We start from the raw sequence: 24,830 nt of genomic DNA on the forward strand, positions 1-24,830 counted from the left end.
GCTTTTCATCGACGCACCTATAGTTCTATTCTCTGAGCTGATCACTCACGAGATAACTAAATTATCAAGTGAAGCCGTTAAGGGATTTTAATGCAATAGATTTGAGAATTCGACCAGGAATCGACTGCTCGACTGTGTTAGTCTGTAAGGATCATTACGGCATAGTCAAAAATCGATTAGAGATCAGAGATAGATCGATTCGACTGAGATAGGTGATCAAAGAGTGGTTATTCCACCAAATTGCAAAATTCTTGTCGATCGGCACTAGCCCGATTTTTTTGTCGTTTTGGTACCCTGTGTCCGTATTTGAAACCTTGAGATTTTCATGACAACCAATGTCGCCAATGTGTCGAAGATGTACAATGTGGCTCGAAAATAATTGATCACAGGTCAATTACACTAAAAATTTCTAAAAGCTACCCGGTAGGCTAAGTCATGCTAAAATCGTGCCAGATTGAAATTAACTGTGAATTTGAATTTGATTTCAGAAATTGAAATTTTTGTCATGTCATGATTCTTTTGAACGTCGACTCATCCTCCGAAGATTTTTTTTGCAAACCAAGATTTTTGGCAAAATTACAAAATAGGCCGTTTTTGTCCTGAAAAATTAGGGGACCGTCTTTGATCGCGTTTTTGGGATGCAAGTTGGTTCTATTGGCAAGGAAAAATGTCAATTTGGTCGATGACATCTTGATTGGATTTATAGGGACCAATTTAGGTTCAATTGAAGAGAAATTGATCCAATTTGGGGAAGTTGTGCCCAAATTCGTAGGTCCCCTTGGTGCACAACCTTTTGGACCTTTTGGCAAGTGTGTTAGGGAAGTTTGGAGTGGATAAGGGGCTGCTAATCAATGGCTGAAGAGGTGGGGCATGTTGGTTGAGCTCAAGGGGAACAAATTTGGTTTCTAGAAGGTTGGTGGTCCCCCTCCAAGTGTAGCTGGCTTCATCTTCTTCTTTAGAGCTGTTTTTTCCATTTCCAGCCACCTTGAAGCACTAAAGAACCAGAAAACCGAGCAGCCATCCCCTACCGTCGCAAGCCACCATTGGACCATTTGTCGCCGCCTGCTCGCTCGCATAGCACCCCCACGCAAGCCCGTGCCCCTGCCGTGTCGTCTCGCCATCCCTCGAGACCCCTGGGCCACCATTGAGCCCCCGTCCAGCCGCCTGAGTTGTTCTTGTCGCCGTCCGGTTGCCGTCGAGCGTCGCACTGCTCGCAGCAGCCTTCGCCAGCCCGTCTTGCCGTTTCCAGCTCAGCCCGTCGCCAAGCCCTCTCTCTCGATCCATCAATAGAACCGAAGAACAACAAGCCTCCATGGGCTTCGAGGCCCATTTCGAACCTCTTCCGGGCCTCATAGGGTATTGCCGCTTCAAAGTTTATCGCCTATCTCCGCATTGCCATCATCGTGGACTCACTGGATTGCAAAACCCGTGAGTTTACTCACTAAACTCTACTTGGGGAGTTAATGATGTTTAAGGGTTGATTATTTTATACTAAGTATGGTTTATGTGGTTAGTTAGAACGAATTAGCGATTTAATTACTCGTTATTGCATGTTAGGTGGTTAGATCGGCTTAATTAGCACCTAGATAGGTTGCATTATTTATCTAGATTGGTTCAGAAATTTTCCAGGCCCGTTTCAGTATTTAATTAGGCTTTTTCGGCCTAAGTTTCTATTTATGGCATTTAATTGTATTTATTTAATTATTTTTGGTATTTATTTAATTATTTATTATTTTCCAAAAATTACACCGGGATAGCCGGTGACCGGAAATTCATGCTAATTGCAATGGTATGCTTGGTTTATTTAATTGAGTGTTGATTTGTGCAAATTGAGTGGAAATTGTAATTTTGGGTATTTGTCCCAAAATTGAGTAATCTCGATATTTAATTGGAAAATACTAGGCGTCGGTTTTTAATGCCGAAAATGTTTTTGTAGACTATATATGTCACGACCCGAACCCCGGGCACATGCACATCCCTCAATGGTCGATTTTAAATTTGCAACATCCCAGGAATTGTTGCCGACCCATTCATTTATTTTGCACATGCGGAAACGTAAACAATCTCCATACAACAAAACAGTGGGATAGAAACGTAGGATATTATTTTTCACAAACCACAACTACAACATTATCATATCTATGTAAATAGACCAGTTTAACACCCCAAGGTTTGATACAAAAGTGAAGCTATTCGATTAACCACTAACTAAGCTTCTATTTATAAAACTGGGGTTTACTATTACAATACCATACTTCTCAATATCTCGGGGGTGAGCTATCACCCTACATCCAGTCTTGACGGAAAACCCGTCATCACTTGGAAGGAGATAGCGAGAGTCCTATTCCTCCTTTACTGTGACCAATTGTACACGATCTAGCCTTCCTCCATTTATGGACCTGAAAAATGTTAGCCCACTAAGGGGTGAGATCACATCTCAGCGAGTAAATCTCCTAATTCCAGATTAGGTGAAGGGTACATCCAGCATGCAATCTAATCACATTTCTTACCACTCTTTTAACACCAGCAAGTTCCTGCATATTAGCATCAAATAAAATATTCCTAACAGTGTCAAGTTCACACATCACATGAATACTTTAACATAAGCATATGCAAGGTGTGAATATCCATGTAAGCATACAGGCCACAGTCAATGCAACAGATAACAGTCTTCCGGCAAAATCGGGCATCTCATATGTCACAAATGATGTCAATGCTCATATAACAGTCTTCCGGCATAACCGGGCATCGCCTCACACCGTTGAGCGCGGCAACGTCTACATCTAGACGGCATTCCAATTAAGGAGCATCGGTCCGGCCTCCCTGCGACCGGCATCCGTTGACGTGGGGCATTCCCGAAGGAGCATCGCCCGGCCTCAAAGGCTCGTGGCGGAATCTCATGTTGTGAATGCATATGATCAATTTCACATTTCAATAATCAATTATATACAGCATCCACAGCATCAATTGAGCACTTTCATAGCAAGAATTCTTCAAAACAAGTATATATTCTTATTCATCCAAATTAACAGAGAACTGCCCAATAACGCTCTCCCAATTTCGAAGTCAGAAAGTCATCCATACGATCTCGAAAAATTCTCAAATTCGGATACATGCTAGAAAACATATAAACAAACATTTTTCATGAAGACACCGAGATCCAGATCTCTCTGGATTCGGCCCAGAAATTGTTTCTATCCAGCACAAAATCTGGTCCAGTTTCAGAGAGCCAAACCTATCGAAATCAGTTCGTTTTTGTGTCGAAACATGCTTCGTTTGACTTGAAATTTAATTATGTTAAACTAAAATTTATAACAAACAACTTTCGTGAAGGAACCAATTGGAAATACGACCTCTAAAGGTCATTAACAGCCCTCAGAATCATAATAGATCACGGATTACAAAACTGTCCGATTACTGTTCCGAGGATGACGTCATTAAAATCGTCATCTTTTTAATTTCTAAAAATTAAGATAAAAATATATGTTATTATTTAAGATGTTCACAACGTTTCTTCAGAACAAAATCATTTCAAAATCGTAACACAAAGTTTTCTACAAAATTAGCAAAACATACATGTTCTAGAAACTGTTTCAGTAATCTACTACTGTTCTAGTCCGAATCTTCCACTACGACTTTTGTTTTGCTCTCTAAGCCTTATCTAAGCTTTTCTATGTCTATCATAACGTCCCTAACCAACATCTATCCATATATAACCTCATCTACATATTTTTAACTTGATACGAATCCCTAATAGAGGTACTCAACCCTAGTCCAAATTTAGAAGACAACTCACCTAAACACAGCTAACGGCGGCTCTCGTTGGTGGTTGAACAGCAACACAGAGACCAGCCTTGATCGTCTTGGTGATGGTGTTGAGCCGAAGCCGCAGAAGAATCTGCTGTGGTGCGATGACAACAACAACACACGAACTTATAAATTTTTCGGTAGAGGAAACTAAATATGGAGTTTGGTCGGTTGTGGGGTTCTTGTGCAGGTGAGGGGTTTTTTCCTCACTCCAACTAAACGACTTATATAAAAGAACCATGGTGGTAGGCGGCCGACGGTTATGTGGGTCCAAGAATATTTTTGGTAACGTAACGTTCACGTCTTGGTTTGTTTTGTTTCTTAGTTTTGGTTTGTCGTTCAAGAGGGAGCAAGAATGGAAGTAGCACGTTCAGAGAAAAGAAAACAACGGCTTGTACGTTGAAAAAGACAAGGAAGAAGAATAAACTAAGAGGAAGAAAGGGAAAGATGGAAACTGCCGTGTAAAATACAGCAGACAAACTTACAGCAGAAAACTTCTATGCGTGAGAAAAAAAAGGTGGGGAAGGAGAGTGAAAGTTGCTGGGAAGTTTCATTGAAGTTTCCCTTAGTCTTTGGCCTAATTTTCCATGGAAACTTTGGCCACCCATCACCCTCATTGGCCCCACAAAGTTTTTCCAACGTTGTTTCTTCCAATTGATATGAAAGAAAAGGTTGGAGTCCCTATGAACTGCTAAATCCGAATTTTGGAGTGGATTCTCGTAGCTTTTTCCATGGATGTTGAGTCCTTTCCCTATCAAGTGGTCCCCTAACTTTTCCAAGCCAATATCCATCAAATGCTAAGTAAATTGAGGTGAAGTTGTAGGAGAAAGGGATTCCTACGAATTTCCCTTTTTTTAGGAGACTTCTCTTCTTTATTTAATTACCAATCTAACATCTAATTCAATAGGGTCAAGTCCCTTAGTAACCAATTATAATACCTCTTAAATTGCTTCACATTAGAGGTCTTAAAATCCTACTTAAAATGTGGCAATTCCTTGCTCTTCTAATTTGCTGATCTTGCATATTTCGTGAACAATTCCCATCATCCATAAATTTTGAGAAGACGCAACAATGTCCTTGGGATGAATTGTGACACGTGACAATTCTTAATTTCTGTAATCGACATCATTTCCTCGGTTAATTTCAGTCAAAATGTGATTTCTAGCACAACTTAAACTATCGGTTAGTTTTGGGAACTTTTGGTGCACCGACCCGTGGTCGATTATTCCCGAGCCACGATATATATTTTCGACGCATTAGCAACTCTCGATTGTCGTGAAAAATCTCGAGATTTCAATTACGAGCACGGGGTACCAAAACAACAGAAAAATCGGTTTAGTGCCGATCGACGAGAAATTTGTAAATTAGTTGGAATCACCCAAGCCTAATTTTATTTCTATCGAATCGACCTATTTCCGATTTCTCGATAGATTTTCGACTGTGCCGAACCGATCCTTGTAGACTAACACGGTCGAGCAAGTCGATTCCCGGTCGAATTTTCAAGTCTGTTGCATCAAAATTCTTTAATAACTTTCCCGATTAGTCAAGTTATCTCATGAGTGATCAGCTCAGAGAATAGCGCTATAGGCACGTCGACGAAAAGCCCAAATTATTCAATTGAAAACAGAAGCGAAAAATCAGACTGTCACAATTCTTCCTCTCTTATAAAAATTTCGTCCTCGAAATTTAAGTCGTTACATCTTTCAAATTAAAAAGATAAGGGTATTTTTCTTTCATGGCGTCTTCACTTTCCCAGGTTGCTCCTTCCATGCCGTGATGTTGCCAAACCACTTTGACCAACGGAATCGTCTTGGTACGTAGGACCTGCTCTTTTCGATCCACAATTTGAATTGGTCTCTCCTCGTACGATACCCTTTCATCCACGTCCAATTCTTCAAAATTCAGTACGTGGGTTGGGTCAGGTTCATACTTTCTTAACATCGATACGTGAAAGACATTGTGAACTTGAGCAAGTCTTGGCGGCAACGCAAGGCGATATGCCAAAGTCCCTATTCTTTCCAGAATTTCAAAGGGACCTACGTACCTTGGACTTAATTTTCCTTTCTTGCCGAAGCGTGAAGTACCCCTCATTGGCGACACCTTCAAGAAGACGTGCTCACCAACTTGAAATTCTAATGGCCTTCGCCGCTTGTCAGCATAGCTTTTCTGACGACTTTGGGCAGTCTTTAATCTGTTTCGATAACAATAACTGCGTCTATTGACTGCTGAACTAATTCTGGGCCTGTGATCTTTCGTTCTCCTACTTCATCCCAACACACTGGCGTTCTACACGCCCGGCCATACAATGCTTCAAAAGGAGCCATTTGAATGCTCTGTTGATAACTGTTATTGTAGGCAAATTCAACAAGATGAAGTTGTTCTTCCCAACTTCCTTTAAAGTCCAGTACACAAGCTCGTAGCATATCTTCAAGGATTTGAATGGTCCTTTCAGATTGACCATCGTCCGAGGATGATAAGCTGTACTATATTGCAGCTTTGTCCCTAAAGCGGACTGTAGACTTTTCCAAAATGCAGCTGTAAATCTAGGGTCTCGATGCGAGGTGATTGTCACCGGTACTCCATGTAGGCGAACAATCTGACGGACGTATAGCTCTGCGTGTCGGTCTAAATCAAGATCTTTCCGTACTGCAATGAAATGAGCCGACTTGGTTAGTCTGTCGACTATTATCCAAATGGAATCATTACCTCTCTGACTCCTCGGTAAGCCTGTCACAAAATCCATTGTGATGTGCTCCCATTTCCCACTGGAATTTCGAGAGGTTGTAAAAGTCCTCTGGCTTGCAAAGTCTTGAGCCTTAACTTGTTGACACGTCGGACATTTGGCGACATGTTTCGCTATGTCCTTTTTCATACCAGACCACCAATAGTGTTGCCGCAAATTCTGATACATTTTTGTACTGCCAGGATGTATACTGTAACTACTACGGTGTGCTTCTGACAAGATTTCTTCTTTAAGTTCTGCATCATCGGGTACACACAATCGTCCCTCGAATCTCAACATTCCGTCTTCCGAAATTTGAAAATCTGGTTTTCTCTTTCCTACCTCCTCTTGTACAATCTTCTGGATTTTTGGGTCGGTCCATTGGAGTGTTTTAATTTTCATTTGAAGTTCCGGTTCAATTCTAAGGGTAGCCATAAGATTTGAAATGTGGCCTACTTCAAACTTAAAGTCGAATCTCTAATCTTCTCGATTAAAGCCCACTCCTTGAGCACCATCTCGTGCACTCGAAGATTTCCGACTTAGAGCATCTGCAACTTTGTTGGCTTTACCGGGGTGATATAAAATATCACAATCATAATCCTTCAGAAGTTCCATCCAACGACGCTGTCTCATGTTTAGTTCCTTCTGAGAAAATAAATACTTGAGACTTTGATGGTCTGTATAGATCTGGAATCTTTCTCCACATAGATAATGTCTCCAAATCTTCAGAGCGAAGATGATTGCAAAGCAAGTTCTAAGTCATGCGTCGGGTAATTCAATTCATGAGGTCTTAAGCGACGGGACGCGTATGCAACAACTCGCCATGTTGCATTAACACACAACCCAATCCCCTAAACGACGCATCTTTGTAGATCTCGTATCCTCCGGGACCGAGAGGGTATGATCGGCAAAGTGCGGTAGTTAGCTTTTGCTTGAGTTGCTGAAAACTATCTTCGCACTTGTCCGTCCATACGAACTTCTCTTCCTTCTTCGCAGGCGAGTCAACGGTGAAGCTAATGCGAGAATCCTTCTACAAACCGTCCGTAGTATCCCGCTAACCCTAGAAAACTTCGACTTCCGTCACCGTAGTCGGTCTTGGCCAATTCATTACTTGCTTCTATCTTGCTTGGATCTACGAGAGATTCCTTCTTTAGAAATCACGTGTCCGAGAAAAGCAACCCGAGTCAACCAGAACTCGCACTTGCTAAACTTGGCATACAACTCGTGAGTTCTTAGAGTCTGGAGTACCATTCTCAAATGTCTTTCATGCTCCTCTACACTTTTAGAGTACACCAGGATATCGTCGATGAACACTATCACAAACTGATCCAAATATTCCTTGAAAACTCGGTTCATCAAATCCATAAAAGCAGCTGGGGCGTTCGTCAATCCGAACGGCATTACTGTGAATTCATAATGGCCGTACCGGGTACGAAATGCTGATTTGGGATGTCCTCCTTCCCGATCCTCGGTGATGATATCCCGTCCTTAGGTCGATTTTAGAAAATATCGACGCTCCTTGCAACCGGTCAAATAGGTCGTCTATCCTTGGCAACGGATATTTATTCTTAATGGTCATCGATTAAGTTGTCGGTAGTCGATGCACGAACGTAATGAACCGTCTTTCTTTTTCACAAACAGAATGGAGCTCCCCAAGGTGATGCGGGGGGCGTATGAATCCCTTATCCAACAATTCCTGCAGTTGCACCTTCAGTTCTTTTAATTCAGACAATACCATTCGATAAGGAGCCTTAGAAATTGGTTCCGTCCCTGGGGCTAGTTCAATCACAAATTCTATCTCCCTTTCTGGCGGTAGACCTGGCAATTCTTTCGGAAACACGTCTGGAAATTCTTGTACTACTGCAATATCTTCGACTCTCAACTCCTCAACTGTCGTGTCAATGACATTTGCCAGATAACTCGGACAACCCTCGTCTAACAATCGGGTTGCCTCGAGTGATGAGATTAGGGCAATCGAAAGTCCTCCCGATTTCCACTAAACTCGAAACTTTCACTTTCTCTTGGATTGAATGAATCGCTTTACGATAGCAGTCCATCTTGGCTCGTTGCTTGGTGAGCCAGTCCATGCCAATTATTACATCGAAATCATACATGGCTAGAACTATCAGTCTATTCTCCCTCTTGCTCACCAATTACCAACTTACAATCTGGACAACCCATCGTAGACAGTATTCTATCTTTTAATGGCGTTGATATACTAACAGCCGATTCCAACAATTTAGGATTTAATCCTATTAACTTAATGAATCGATCAGCTATAAATGAATGAGTTGCACCAGGATCAAATAAAGCGTATCTTTGGATGATCATTCGTGGAAACCATACCCGTGATCACGTTCGGTGCATCCTCTCGCCCGACTCTCGGTGATGGCATATGTCCTTCCGCGTCTTTGGAGGTCTAACGGTTCACCCCGTTGTGCGTTTGGGGTATATATCCCCTATTCTGACCTATCGGCGGTGGAGGTGGTGGCTGTTGTCCAATCGATCGTCTGGGACAATCTTTGACCTGGTGGCCTTGTTGGCCACATCCATAACAGGCTCCTGTCCTAGTATAGCACGGTGCAGATCCGTGTTGTTTTCCACAGAAGCGACAGGCTCCATTATTCTTTGGGTCTTGACTTACCCACTCCACCTTTCCTATTCGGTGGAACAGGGTACCTTCTTCCGACCATGGGCTTCTTCCCGAACTTGATACTGTTTCTATGTGCATTAAACCTTGACCCTAACGCAGCAGCTTGTTCATTCAGATCCCTTTCTATCAGTTGCGCTCGTCGATAGATTTCTCGATAGTCATGCAGGTCAAAAGGCACCAATGGTTGCTTCAGCTCCAATCGAAGACCATTCTTGAACCTTCTAGCCTTTTCTTCAGGATCCTCTATCAGCCTTGGAGCATATTGAGAAAGCTCGCAAACTTGACCTCGATTGGTCAACAGTCATTGATCCTTGGCGAAGACGTTGGAATTCTTCCATTTTCTCGCTCTCGGCGTTCTTTGAGAAATACTTGTTCATTGAATGCCCTAAGGAAGGCATCCCATCCGGAACTACTCCTTCGGAAATATGGTCTCTTGAATAGCTGTCCACCGGATACCGGCATTATCCCGCAATTGATAAACCGCAGAGATACTTTCTCTTCTTCATTGCACCTTAAAAGTGCAAATGTTTTCCTAAATCTCGAACCCCGAGAATTTTAGCGGATCTCTGTACCCCGGTGAACTTTGGCGGATTCAACTTCAAAAACTGTTCCACCAATTGGTGTATAGGTCTATCCGCAACTACATTCCTCGGTGGAACCCCAACAGTGGAATAACAGGTGGAGCAAGAAAAGCAGCAATAGCAGCATTGGCGAGGCTGCAAGTAAGAAGAATCGTAGCGGCGGGTAATGGCGGCTGCTTGATTTTGAGCCCTGCTGTCCCATCAAATCTCTCATCGCTTCTAGCGCCCGCATGATCCCTATAGTTCCCGGATCACCAGGTGCTTTTACCCCGCACCAACCGGCGGAACCGGTTGCGGTGCTACACCACTAGCACCGGCCCGAGCCGGCGCTTACCCCTATTACCTCGAGCACCGCCTCTAGTTGGCGTTTTAGCTCGAGTAATTAGTCCGATCGCCCCTTTTCTAGGCGTTCTCGATCTTGCTCACTCATGGTGCAGATTCTTTATAGACACCGCTTCCAATTCTAACACTCGATTAGAATTTTAGTGAGCTCACAAACAAACAATCAATCAGCTACCACTCACATGCATTAGCATATTAACGGTCTTTCCTACTAACTATCCCATGACTCATCGCACCTTATCACTCCAAACACTAACCTCGCTCTGATACCATTCAAACGGGGATGTCACGACCCGAACCCCGGGCACATGCACATCCCTCAATGGTCGATTTTAAATTTGCAACATCCCAGGAATTGTTGCCGACCCATTCATTTATTTTGCACATGCGGAAACGTAAACAATCTCCATACAACAAAACAGTGGGATAGAAACGTAGGATATTATTTTCACAAACCACAACTACAACATTATCATATCTATGTAAATAGACCAGTTTAACACCCCAAGGTTTGATACAAAAGTGAAGCTATTCGATTAACCACTAACTAAGCTTCTATTTATAAACTGGGGTTTACTATTACAATACCATACTTCTCAATATCTCGGGGGTGAGCTATCACCCTACATCCGATCTTGACGGAAAACCCGTCATCACTTGGAAGGAGATAGCGAGAGTCCTATTCCTCCTTTACTGTGACCAATTGTACACGATCTAGCCTTCCTCCATTTATGGACCTGAAAAATGTTAGCCCACTAAGGGGTGAGATCACATCTCAGCGAGTAAATCTCCTAATTCCAGATTAGGTGAAGGGTACATCCAGCATGCAATCTAATCACATTTCTTACCACTCTTTTAACACCAGCAAGTTCCTGCATATTAGCATCAAATAAAATATTCCTAACAGTGTCAAGTTCACACATCACATGAATACTTTAACATAAGCATATGCAAGGTGTGAATATCCATGTAAGCATATAGGCCAGTCAATGCAACGAGATAACAGTCTTCCGGCAAAATCGGGCATCTCATATGTCACAAATGATGTCAATGCTCATATAACAGTCTTCCGGCATAACCGGGCATCGCCTCACACCGTTGAGCGCGGCAACGTCTACATCTAGACGGCATTCCAATTAAGGAGCATCGGTCCGGCCTCCACCGCGACCGGCATCCGTTGACGTGGGGCATTCCCGAAGGAGCATCGCCCGGCCTCAAAGGCTCGTGGCGGAATCTCATGTTGTGAATGCATATGATCAATTTCACATTTCAATAATCAATTATATACAGCATCCACAGCATCAATTGAGCACTTTCATAGCAAGAATTCTTCAAAACAAGTATATATTCTTATTCATCCAAATTAACAGAGAACTGCCCAATAACGCTCTCCCAATTTCGAAGTCAGAAAGTCATCCATACGATCTCGAAAAATTCTCAAATTCGGATACATGCTAGAAAACATATAAACAAACATTTTTCATGAAGACACCGAGATCCAGATCTCTCTGGATTCGGCCCAGAAATTGTTTCTATCCAGCACAAAATCTGGTCCAGTTTCAGAGAGCCAAACCTATCGAAATCAGTTCGTTTTTGTGTCGAAACATGCTTCGTTTGACTTGAAATTTAATTATGTTAAACTAAAATTTATAACAAACAACTTTCGTGAAGGAACCAATTGGAAATACGACCTCTAAAGGTCATTAACAGCCCTCAGAATCATAATAGATCACGGATTACAAAACTGTCCGATTACTGTTCCGAGGATGACGTCATTAAAATCGTCATCTTTTTAATTTCTAAAAATTAAGATAAAAATATATGTTATTATTTAAGATGTTCACAACGTTTCTTCAGAACAAAATCATTTCAAAATCGTAACACAAAGTTTTCTACAAAATTAGCAAAACATACATGTTCTAGAAACTGTTTCAGTAATCTACTACTGTTCTAGTCCGAATCTTCCACTACGACTTTTGTTTTGCTCTCTAAGCCTTATCTAAGCTTTTCTATGTCTATCATAACGTCCCTAACCAACATCTATCCATATATAACCTCATCTACATATTTTTAACTTGATACGAATCCCTAATAGAGGTACTCAACCCCTAGTCCAAATTTAGAAGACAACTCACCTAAACACAGCTAACGGCGGCTCTCGTTGGTGGTTGAACAGCAACACAGAGACCAGCCTTGATCGTCTTGGTGATGGTGTTGAGCCGAAGCCGCAGAAGAATCTGCTGTGGTGCGATGACAACAACAACACACGAACTTATAAATTTTTCGGTAGAGGAAACTAAATATGGAGTTTGGTCGGTTGTGGGGTTCTTGTGCAGGTGAGGGGGTTTTTTCCTCACTCCAACTAAACGACTTATATAAAAGAACCATGGTGGTAGGCGGCCGACGGTTATGTGGGTCCAAGAATATTTTTGGTAACGTAACGTTCACGTCTTGGTTTGTTTTGTTTCTTAGTTTCGGTTTGTCGTTCAAGAGGGAGCAAGAATGGAAGTAGCACGTTCAGAGAAAAGAAAACAACGGCTTGTACGTTGAAAAAGACAAGGAAGAAGAATAAACTAAGAGGAAGAAAGGGAAAGATGGAAACTGCCGTGTAAAATACAGCAGACAAACTTACAGCAGAAAACTTCTATGCGTGAGAAAAAAAGGTGGGGAAGGAGAGTGAAAGTTGCTGGGAAGTTTCATTGAAGTTTCCTTAGTCTTTGGCCTAATTTTCCATGGAAACTTTGGCCACCCATCACCCTCATTGGCCCCACAAAGTTTTTCCAACGTTGTTTCTTCCAATTGATATGAAAGAAAAGGTTGGAGTCCCTATGAACTGCTAAATCCGAATTTTGGAGTGGATTCTCGTAGCTTTTTCCCATGGATGTTGAGTCCTTTCCCTATCAAGTGGTCCCCCTAACTTTTCCAAGCCAATATCCATCAAATGCTAAGTAAATTGAGGTGAAGTTGTAGGAGAAAGGATTCCTACGAATTTCCCTTTTTAGGAGACTTCTCTTCTTTATTTAATTACCAATCTAACATCTAATTCAATAGGGTCAAGTCCCTTAGTAACCAATTATAATACCTCTTAAATTGCTTCACATTAGAGGTCTTAAAATCCTACTTAAAATGTGGCAATTCCCTTGCTCTTCTAATTTGCTGATCTTGCATATTTCGTGAACAATTCCCATCATCCATAAATTTTGAGAAGACGCAACAATGTCCTTGGGATGAATTGTGACACGTGACAATTCTTAATTTCTGTAATCGACATCATTTCCTCGGTTAATTTCAGTCAAAATGTGATTTCTAGCACAACTTAAACTATCGGTTAGTTTTTGGGAACTTTGGTGCATCGACCCGTGGTCGATTATTCCCGAGCCACGATATATATTTTCGACGCATTAGCAACTCTCGATTGTCGTGAAAAATCTCGAGATTTCAATTACGAGCACGGGTACCAAAACAACAGAAAAATCGGTTTAGTGCCGATCGACGAGAAATTTGTAAATTAGTTGGAATCACCCAAGCCTAATTTTATTTCTATCGAATCGACCTATTTCCGATTTCGATAGATTTTCGATTGTGCCGAACCGATCCTTGTAGACTAACACGGTCGAGCAAGTCGATTCGGTCGAATTTTCAAGTCTGTTGCATCAAAATTCTTTAATAACTTTCCCGATTAGTCAAGTTATCTCATGAGTGATCAGCTCGAGAGAATAGCGCTATAGGCACGTCGACGAAAAGCCCAAATTATTCAATTGAAAACAGAAGCGAAAAATCAGACTTTGTCACAATATAATTAGTGGGATTTTTGAAAAGAAAGATATTGCGTTTTTGGCTTAGGCCGACCGTGTGCCCACACACAATTATTTTATCGGTTAATATCAATATGGTGAATTGTCAGCTTGTGTGAGCAGTATACCATATCAGCCTATGAGCTCGATACGTCAGCTTGTGTGAGCTAAGATCGTTTTATCAGCTTGAGTGATATATATAAGCTTGTGTGAGCTAAGATTGTTTTATCAGTTTGTGCGAGCACGATCTATATATTTATTAGCTTGAGCGAGCTATGACCATATATTGTAGCTTGTGTGAGCAGTGAGCAGTGGTGGTATTAAGGGGATTGATGTATGGTTTTGAATTGATAGATAGTACTGTTGGTATCGAATTGAACTGATTGACTGATTGATCAGTGTTTGATTTGATTTAAGTTTATTGGTTGAGATCACGAATTGTACTGACTTGCATGAAGGAACTGAGGCGAGGTAAATCCTCAACTTTGTGTATTCATAGGTAGCCTTTAGAGGTATTTCCTTCCTAGTCGGAGTCTAGGAGGTGAACTTGCTGAGACATCGTCTCACCCCTTCGTGGGCTAATATTTTCAGGTCCTTAGATGGCGGTTCCTCCTGAACATTTTGGCTAGCCCAAAAAGGTCATCGAACAAGTCTCTCTAATTCCTCTTCTTGGGGGCAAAGGAGCCTAGGTCTACGAACTCATGAGATCCATTGTCTGGGTTCATGCGGGTCTACCCCGGAGGGTACCCCATCAATTCAAATCGCGGTATTGTCGCGAACGATGTGGACCAAGAGAAGGTCCCTTATCAGAGTCTAAGATCCCTATGTCGGTGTTAAAGATCACTTTTGGCGAGGGTACGGCTGACCATCCCAATGGTGCCATGGTGGACCTAAGTCCCCAGGAGACCCCGGAGTCTTCGGCTGAGGTTTCAAATGCTTAGAGGACTTGTAGCCCTTTTGCTTTTGTAGACTTGTGAATATAGACTAGTATTGTAAATGATCTAGTCTACTATGTATAAAAGTGTGTTGTGGTTTTCAAAATTGTGGCACTGCTTTTTTATTCCATCTTTGCGTTGTCTGGGGATTTATTTATTCGCTTCCACATGTGCATTAAAATGAAAGGGTCGGCAATGCGTCCTGGAACGTCGCAATATATTCGACCACTAAGGGAAGGGCACGCGCTCAAGGATCGGGTCGTGACAATGGCCCCTCGACTATTTTTGAAACAATCCTACAACAAAAAGAATATCTCTAACTTCCGTCATCAACTCTTCCACCTCTGCCACTTTCTCTAGCAGGACATATACTTCTTCATCTACCTGTGCTAGTGTTTTCAACCTTTTACACTTCGACTTTATCTCTTTCATGTCTAGTCTACAACTGGAGATGAAATTTTCCAGCTTTCTCTTGAGAGATGCCATATTCTCCTTGTCAATCCCACGAGTATCTATTCTACCCTTGATCGGTGCAACTGGTGTTTTCACACCTAATATCAAGCATAAGTGGAAATTCATAATTTGGTGCTATCTAGATAGATTTTATTGGGCAAAAGAACGCTTCAAGTGCCATAACTTTGGCCAAAGGGACACTTAAGTGCCATAACTTCGAAAGGTACACTTAAGTGCCACATTCGAAGAAAAACGGATCACTTGAGTGTCACTCCGGCCAAAATCCGGCCAAAACGCCAATGTGGCATTTTTCAGCGAAGCGCACCCAAAACGACGTCGTTTTTGCACGCTAACGTGGCCAAAACGGCGTCGTTTTTGGGCCGACGTAAAAAAAAAAATTAAAATTAATTAAATTAATTTTAAAATTAAATTTAGTTAAAATATTTTAAAATAATAATTTTAAAATTAAATTTAGTTCAAATATTTTAAAATAATAATTTTAAAATTAAATTTAGTTGAAATATTAAAAATTAATAATTAAAAAAAAAAAGTGGGGGAGGCGGCCGAGGGATTAGCCTCGCCCGCCCCCGCCGCCGAGAAGGGCCGGTGACGGCGGGGAGGGTCGGCGGGGGTCGCGGGCCCGGCCGTGGGTCGGCGACCACGGCCGATCGGGCGGCGAGGGCTCGCGAGCCTCGCCGGATCGTGGCGAGGGCTCGTGGCCCTTGCCTGATCCGACGAGGGTCGGCGGCCCTCGCCGGCCGGGCCAAGGGCCGCCGCCCGCCGGGGGTGGGCAAGGCCGCGACCCTCCCCAAATCGTGGCGAGGGCTCGCGGCCCTCGCCATTTGGCGAGGGTCGGCGCCGGGCGGGCCAGGGCTGCCGCCCGCCGGGATGACCGGCGGGCGGTGGCCCTGGCCCGGCCGGTGAGGGCCGCCGACCCTCGCCGGATCTCGGGCGAGGGTCGCGGCCTCGGCCGCCCGGCCGGGGGTTGCGCGCCCCTAGCCAAGGCCCGGCGACCCGGCCGACCCTCATGCCGCCGTCGCCGGCCCTTCCTTCCGGCGACGGTGGGCGAGGACCCTCTCCAACTTTTTTTAATTTTAAAATATTAATTTTTTAATATTTCAACTAAATTTAATTTCAAAATTATTAATTTAAATATTTTAACTAAATTTAATTTTAAAATTATTATTTTTAAATATTTTTAGTAAATTTAATTTAATTAATTATTTTTTTGCCACGTCGCCCAAAAACAACGCCGTTTTGGCCACATCAGCATGAAAAACGGCGTTATTTTGAGCTCCGTTCGCCGGAAAAGTGCCACGTCGACATTTTGGCCGGATTTTGGCCGGATTGGCACTCAAGTGATCCCTTTTACTCCGATTTTGGCACTTAAGTGTACCTTTCGTAAGTTATGGCACTTAAGTATCCCTTTGACCAAAGTTAAGGCACTCCAGGGGTCCGTGCGTCGATTTTATAGGAATGTGACGCCTCACAAAAATGAATGATTTGTTTGTAACTTTGTATTCACTGGTCCAAAGAAAAATATTATATTTACATTTGCTTGAGTTCTTTTAATGTCAATTAATTCTAAGGATGCACCGTAAAGTGTCCAATTTACATGCAGTATGGCTAGCTTGAGTTGAGATTTGCGCTGTGGTTCAGCCATGGATGTACAGCATCTCTGACCAAGTGCTTGACTGACCACTTAGCTAATCATGTAATTTATTTTCGATAAACCAATAAATGTCTTTGTTCTTTGCTCACTGCAAAGATCAGGTAACAGAGAATGCATTCTTATAAAAACTCCACAACAATAAGTTTCTTAAAAAAGACCATATATTAATTGGGCAAGAGTTAGTGCTTTGTTTTCTATTCTCTGTTGAGCTGATTAAACAATTGAATGCTCTTTATGTCGATGATGACAATTGAATGTTCTTTATGCAGGTGATCGGAGGACAATTGAATGCCCTTTATGTAGGTGCTCAGAGGATTGAATACTCTTTATGTAGGTGATCAGAGGGGATAGAGAGAACCATGGCTTTTCAAGATTTGAATTTCGCACTTCAAAGCATTTGTCTGCTCATTTTCAAAGAACGATTAGTTATCATTGACCAACTCTCATCAAGCTCCTCTATTCCTATTAATTCCCGTCCATTTTGTGTTTTCTATTATAATTAGTTGCGCATGGCAACGTTTCTAATGCAGGGAATTATTTCTGAAAAGAAATAGTTATTTTCTATTTCTACTCCAGAACAATTTTTGAGTAAAATAAGGTATTTGGTAATTATACAAAATTTTTATTCTTGGAATAGAAAAAGAATAAAAATGCATTTGGTAAAAATTTATAAATTTTTGTATATATTTTATTTTTCTTCTAACTCACGGACTGTCGACCGCCGCCCGCTACCGCACAACCGTTGCACAATTGCTGCACAATTGCGGCACGACCACCGCACAATTGTCGCACAATTGTAGCACGACCGCCGCACGACTGTCGCATGATCGCCGCACGACCACCAACCGTCACCACTAACCATCACCACAACTCTCTCTTCAGAAATGGAGTGGTATTGCTCGAGGAAAAAAGGACTTTAGCAGGATGAGAAGTCATTCAAGGGCCTCAATTGACTTGTCGCCGCTGGCTCTGAACATTTTGATCTTTAGTTGATGCTATAAAGAAATTATGCAACTGATTTCTTCATTAGGTGGGGAAAACTTAGGAGCAAATTTGGCTTTGGCAAGAGAATTATAGAGCTCTATTTTTGTCGGTTTCTGAACGACCATATTAGGTAGGCAGATTCCTTCCAAAACGTGGGAAGAAGGTTTACCATGTAGACAACGCAACAAATTTAACGCAATTCAATTAAATAATAAGATTCTACCGATTTGGTTCATGCATATTTGCTTTATTGAAAGTTGGGGTTGAGATAAAACAAATAGCATAGAGGCTGACCTAACCCAATAAAAAATGGATGTGCCAGCTTGTTTGGTTTCAACAATCGAGTTGATTCCGCAAGTCCCGTTGATTTTTCTGGATACACGGCAAGTTTGTGATAGTGATGAGGGGCCACTCTAGTTGAAGTAATCTGATGTATTTGTTGAGATTAATGACACTCTTGAAGGAAGAAGAATCAAGAGCCTCCAATGCCTGTAACTTCGTCCCGTCTTCTCCCTTCACTTCCCCAACCTTAAGATATCGAGAGTTTGCCAAACTTGTGTTTGACATCCTAAATTTCCAGTACTATTTTCAATTGAATAAATTTGGCTTTTCATCGACGCGCCTATAGTTCTATTCTCTAAGCTGATCACTTACAAGATTACTAGTCTAACATGTGAAGCCGTTATGGGATTTTAACACAATAGACTTGAGAATTCAACCACGAATCGATTACTCGACCATGCTCATCTGTGGAGATCATTACGGCACAGTTAAAAATCGATTAGAGATCAGAGATAGATGGATTCGACTAAGATAGGTGATCAAAGAGTGGGTGATTCCACCAGATTGCAAAATTCTTGTCGATCGGCACCAGACCGATTTTCCTGTTGTTTTGGTACCCTGTGTCCATATTCAAAACTTCAAGATTTTCACAACAACCGAGAGTCGCCAATGTATCGAAGATGTACATAGTGGCTCGAAAATAATCAACCATAGTTCAAGTGCACTAAAAACTCCTAAAAGCTACCCTGTAGGCTAGATCACACTAAAATCGTGCCAGATTGAAACTAACCGCAAATTTGAATCTAATTTCAAAAATTGAAAGTTCTGTCATGTCACTATTCATTTTAGGAGTGTCGACTCATCTTCTGATTATTTTTTTGCAAACCGAGATTTTCGACCAAAATTCAAAAAATGGTCGTTTGTGTCCAGAAAATTCAGGGGACCTTTTTTTATTGCGTTTTTGGGATGCAAGTTGGTTCTATTGGCAAGGAAAAATGTCAATCTGATCGAGGACACCATGGTGGAATTTATAGGGACCGGTTTAAGTCCAATTAGAGAGAAATTGGTTTAATTTGGGGGAAATTAAGTGTAAATTTGTAGGTCCCTTGGTCCACCATCTTTTGGACCACTTGGGACTTGTTATAGGAAGTTATGTGTGCACAAAATTGGCTAAGGAAGTCTGCCAATTAGGGTGGGGCCTTGCCAAGGGGACAAAGTGAAAGGGTTAGTACGATCATCTAAAGGGGGGTGAATAGGTGATAATTTTTTTTTTACGAAACTTCAAAATAATTTGCTAGCAACGTAAACATCATTAAACAGTTATAAGAAGTTGTGAATTGAAATAATGAGTTTAGGGAAAGAGAATAGAAACACTATGTTTATAGTGGTTCGGCTTTGATTAAGCCTACGTTCATTCTCCCGTGCTGACAGCCCATTGGCTGGATTTCACTATGAATCAAAAGAGATTTTACAGTCTCACATTCTTGACTTTATAGTGTAGAGTGTCTACTACACTTCTCCAAAGTCTCATGAGTGTTTGCTCTCTCTTTTGAGTACAAATGGAGCTCAATGATTGAAATAGCAAAGAACTAGAAAGCTTCAGACTTTGAAAATTTTCTTTCACGCACTACTCCGAACAACTGGAGAGTCATCCTTAAATACTCCTTCATGCCTTCACAACCGTTGGCACTTTCCAAAGAAATTCTTCCAATCTACCCGTTGGACAGAATCAATTAAAGAGATCTCAAGTCATTTGGATGATTTGTGATGAAAGCCCGTCAATCCTGTTCGCCCTTACAATCAGGATCTTTAGTTTCCATAAGTAAAACCTTTTAAGTATACTTCGTCATTCCAAAAGATTTTCATATCGGATTTGATCCAATAATCAATCAAGTAGATGCCATATCCAGCCATAAAGTCTTCCAAAATCATACGAACCAAATCTTTGAACATGATCCCATATCTAGATATGTCTTCAAGCTTCGGTCTGGAAACTGTCAGTGAAGGTAGACATTGTAATTGAAGTCTAGTGGTCTTCAGACTTTGACGGTAGAGTTTGGAAGTCTTCAGACTATAACACTTGAGTCTATGGATCTTCATAATAGACTTTTTGGAAAGGTTTTGTCAGCTTCAAAACAATAAAGGAGTTTTCTCTAACACAAAGGAGATAGGAAGAGAGACTTTTGGGGCCAAGGGGACCCTCCACAAGTGCAGTTGGCCTTTCTTCTTTAGCTGAGGTTGCTTTCTCCATTTTGAAGCTTTTGGAGCTCCAAAATTTGTAGAGAAAATCGAGTAGCCCCCTTAGCCGTCAGACTATTCGCCCGAAGTTGTTGCGTCGTCGTCGCGCCACCCGCTAGCCCCGCGCCTGTCCCGCACCCGTCCACTGTTCATTTTGCTCCAGCCACAACCCCAGCCCGTCCCCTGAAGCCTTCAAGCCATCGTCGCAAGCCGCCGAGCCACTTGGCCACCCGTCTCGCCGCCGTGAAGTTCTACTGTTGCCTGCCAGGACCGTTGCTACCCAGTTTCGCCGTTCCAGCCCAAACTGTCAACCAACTCAGCCTTTTGGCCCAAGGAACATAACCGAGAAGCCTCAGCCCACCCGTGTATTGTTAGGCCCGTTTTAGACTGCTTCCAGGCCTCGCTTGGCTTTGCCACAGGCTCGATTATTGCCCGTCTCCGCATTGCCGTCGTCGTGGACTCATCGAATTTCAAAACTGGTGAGTTTACTCACTAAACTCTGCTTAGGGAGTTAATGATTCTTAAGGGTTGATTATTTTAGGCTAAGTACGGTTTATGTGGTTAGTTAGAACGGATTAGCGATTTAATTACTCATTATTACTTGTTAGGTGGTTAGATCGGCTTAATTAGCAACTAGAAAGATTGTATTATTTATCTAGATAGGTTAGGAATTTTTCCGAACCTGTTTCGGTATTTATTTAGGTTTTTCTGACCTAAGTTTCTATTTATGGCATTTAATTGTATTTATTTAATTATTTATTCTTTTTCGAAAATTAGACCGGGATAGTCGGTTACCGGAATTTCGTGATGATTGCAATGGTATGCTTGGTTTATTTAATTAAGTGTTGATTTGTGCAAATTGAGTTAAATTTGTAATTTTGGATATTTATCCCAAAATCGTGGAACTTCGGTATTTAATTAGAAAATACCGGGCGTCAATTGACAATGCCAAAAATATATTTATGGACTACCATAATTAGAATGATTTTCTAAAATAAAGATATTGAAATTTTGGATCAGGCCGACCGTTTACCCACATACAATTATTTTTATTGGGTACTTTTAACTCATGAATTATCAGCTTATGAGAGCATATGTGTATGTCAGCTTGTGCGAGCTTATTTACCGTAAGCTTTTGGGACCCTTTGCACATCAGCTTGAGTGAGCTAAGATCATTTTATCAGCTTGAGTGAGCACGATCTATATATTTATCAGCTTGAGCGAGCTATCTATCTATCTATATATCAACTTGAGCGAGCTAAGACCATATATTGCAACTGTTGTGAGCAGTGGTGGTGTTAGAGGACTGATATATGGTATTGAATTGATAGATAATACTATTGGTATCGATTTGAGCTGATTGACTAATTAATCGACAATTTGATTTGAATTGAATGGTTGAAAATATGAACTGTACTGACCTGCAGGAAGAAATTGAGGCAAAGGTAAGTCCTCTATCTAGTGTGTGACTAGAAGGCCTTTAGGCGTATTTCCTTCCTAGTTGGAGTTTAAGGGATGAACTTTTTGATACATTGTCTCACCCCGTCGTAGGCTAACATTTTCCAATCCTTAGATTGCAAATCCCCCTGAGTGTTTTGGCCAGCCTAAGAAGGTCACTAAGCAGGTCATGCAGATTCCTCTGCCCAAGAGCCAGGGAACCTAGGTCTACGAGCTCATAAGGATCGTCATCTAGGTTGATGTGGCCCTACCTCGGAGGGTACCCAATCAATTCCAAGCATGGCATCGTTTCGAGCAAAATGGACCCAGAGAAGGTCCCCTACAGGATTCTGAGGTGCCTGTGTCAGTGCTAGAGATTGCTTTTGGCAAGGGTACGGTTGACCCTCCTGGTAGCGCAGTGGCAGACCTGAGTTCCCCGAAGCTAGAGACCTCGGAGTCTTCGGTTGAGGGTTCGAATGCTTAGAGGACCTGTAGCTTTTCTGATTTGGTAGACCTTTGTGAATAGACTAGTATTGTAAATAAACTAGTCAGTTTCATATAAAGGTGTATTATGTGGTTTAAAATTCGTGGCCCCACTTTCCTATCCCATCTTTGTGTTGTTTGGGGATTTAATTATTCGCTTACGCATGCGCATTAAAATGAAAGGGTCGGCGACGAGTCCTGGGACGTCGCAATTTATTTGACCACTGAGGGATGAGCACGCGCTCGAGGATCGAGGCATGACATCCCCCCCCCCTAGAGTGGTATCAAAGTTGGTTGACAAAGTTGGAGTGATAAGGTGCGATAAGTTTATGGGATAGTTATTAGGATTGGCTTTTATTTCATGCTGGTGCATGTCTATGTTAATTGTTTGGTAGAATTGTTTGTTTGAAATTGCTCAGCTTCTAATTTTGTATGGAATTGGAAAGCAGGTATCTTTAAAGATCCTGCAAAATGAGTGATCAGGAGCAGAGAACTCATAGAAAGCGTACCATAGGACCTGTTACTCAGTGTAGGACACCAATGAGGGTCGATACCTGAGGAGGTTGTAGTCGAGCGTTAGCTCAGGCTAGCGTCAATGGTGTAGCACCACCTCTTGTTGGTGCCGAGGTAGCAACCCCTGGTGATCCCAGGATCGAAGGGATCATGTAGGCGCTTGAAGCTATGGGAGCATTGATAAGGTAGTAGGCCCAGAATCAAGCCGCCGCTACTACCGTCGCCGCTACAACTGTTGTTACTGCTGCCATTGTCGCCGCTGCTGAGGCCGTCACCGTTGCTGCACCTACCGAAGTTCCAGTTGGGAACATAGTTGTGGAGAGGGAGAGACCGATCCATAAGTTGGTGGAACAATTTTTGAAGTTGAACCCTCCGAGGTTCACTGGTATTAGAGATCCGGAGATTGCCTCACTTTGGATTCAGGACCTGGAGAAGGCCTTTGCACTCCTGAAGTGCAATGAGGAGGAAAGGGTTGTCTTGGTAGTATATCAGCTGCAAGGTAACGCGAATACCTGGTGGAGGGCCGTCAGAGGTACAATATTTTTGGAAGGCGTAGTCCCGGTGTGGAACGCTTTCCTTAGAGCTTTCAATAGAAGTACTTTTCAGGTAGCGCTTGAAAACAAAAGATGAAGGAATTTTAACGCCTCCACCAAGGGACGATGACTATTGACCAGTATAAGGTCAAGTTCGCGGAGCTTTCTTAGTACGCTCCCGGATTAGTAGAGGACCCAAAAAACAAAGCTCGAAGGTTCAGGAATGGCCTTCGACTAGAACTGAAGAACCCGCTGGTGCCATTTGATCTAAAGGACTATAACGAAGTGTACAACCGAGCCCAGCTGATTGGAAGAAGTTTGAGCGAGCAAGCCGTCTCATTTGGATCGATGTTCAACTCGAATAGAGATGGGAACCGGTATGGGAAGAGGCCATTGAACAAAGGAAGGTTCCATGTGCCGCCTAACAAGAAGGGTGGAATTGGAAAGTCAGCGCCGCATCAGAATAGCGCATGTCGTCTCTGAGGAAGGCGACATGGTTCTGCCCCATGCCACCTTAGGATGAGTGGGTGTTATGACTATGGCCAACCGGGTCATTTGGCTAGAGACTGTTTTAAAAGGTTGAGAGGATTTTAGCAATTACAACCGCCGCCGCCAATGAGTTAGAACAAAAGGTTTGTGTCGCAGATCGCATAGCAAGGAGGACAAAACAGACCACCAACGCAAGGACAAGTGTACGCTATCTCAAGAGGACAAGTAGAGAACTCGCTTGATGTGGTTACAGGTACGGTTTTGCTAAAAGACCATTCTGCATATGCTTTATTTGATCCTAGTGCAACTCATTCGTTTATAGCTAAACCGTTTGTTAAGTAGATATGATTGAGTCCTGAGTTATTAGAGTCAATGGTTAGCATATCTACACCATTAAAGGATAAGGTGCTAGCTACATTTGGTTGTCCTGGTTGCAAGTTAGTGATTGGTGAGTGAGAAGGGAAGATAGACTTGTTAGTCCTAATTATGTATGACTTCGATTTGATAATTGGCATGGACTAACTCACCAAACAACGAGCTAAGATGGACTGTTATCGTAAAGTGATTCAGTTTTGAAAGGCCTAGTAATAACACCTAGAGGGGTTGAATAGGTGTGAAGAAATATTTTTGCAAAATCCAATAGAAGTATTTTGCTTTTAGAAAATGACAGACTTTGAAAGAATTTAGACTTTAGCAGTTAGATAAAACTATGAACAAAATAAATGAGTTTAGGGAAGAGAATAATAACACAAAATTTATGTTGGTTTGGCTTAGATCAAGTCTACGTCCACTCTCTCACACTAACAGCCTATTGGCTGGATTCCACTATGAAACAAAAGAAATTTTATAGCTTGGTGATCTCAACTTCACAGTGAAGAGTCTGCTTCTCTTTCACGAAGTCACACTTTAAGT

The 24,830-nt window shown here is 42.1% G+C and overlaps 1 long non-coding RNA gene across 1 annotated transcript; it reads right to left on the reverse strand.

Annotated features, from left to right (window-relative positions):
• Positions 1-2,082: 2,082 nt before the first annotated feature.
• On the reverse strand, positions 2,083-3,992 carry LOC120294223. The gene is made up of 2 exons (XR_005551707.1): positions 3,797-3,992; positions 2,083-2,399 (listed from the first exon to the last, which is right to left on the reverse strand). It is a non-coding gene; the product is annotated as an uncharacterized LOC120294223 (long non-coding RNA).
• Positions 3,993-24,830: the final 20,838 nt, after the last annotated feature.

Source organism: Eucalyptus grandis, chromosome 6 (genome assembly GCF_016545825.1).
Source record: "Eucalyptus grandis isolate ANBG69807.140 chromosome 6, ASM1654582v1, whole genome shotgun sequence".
Classification (NCBI taxonomy): domain Eukaryota; kingdom Viridiplantae; phylum Streptophyta; class Magnoliopsida; order Myrtales; family Myrtaceae; genus Eucalyptus; species Eucalyptus grandis.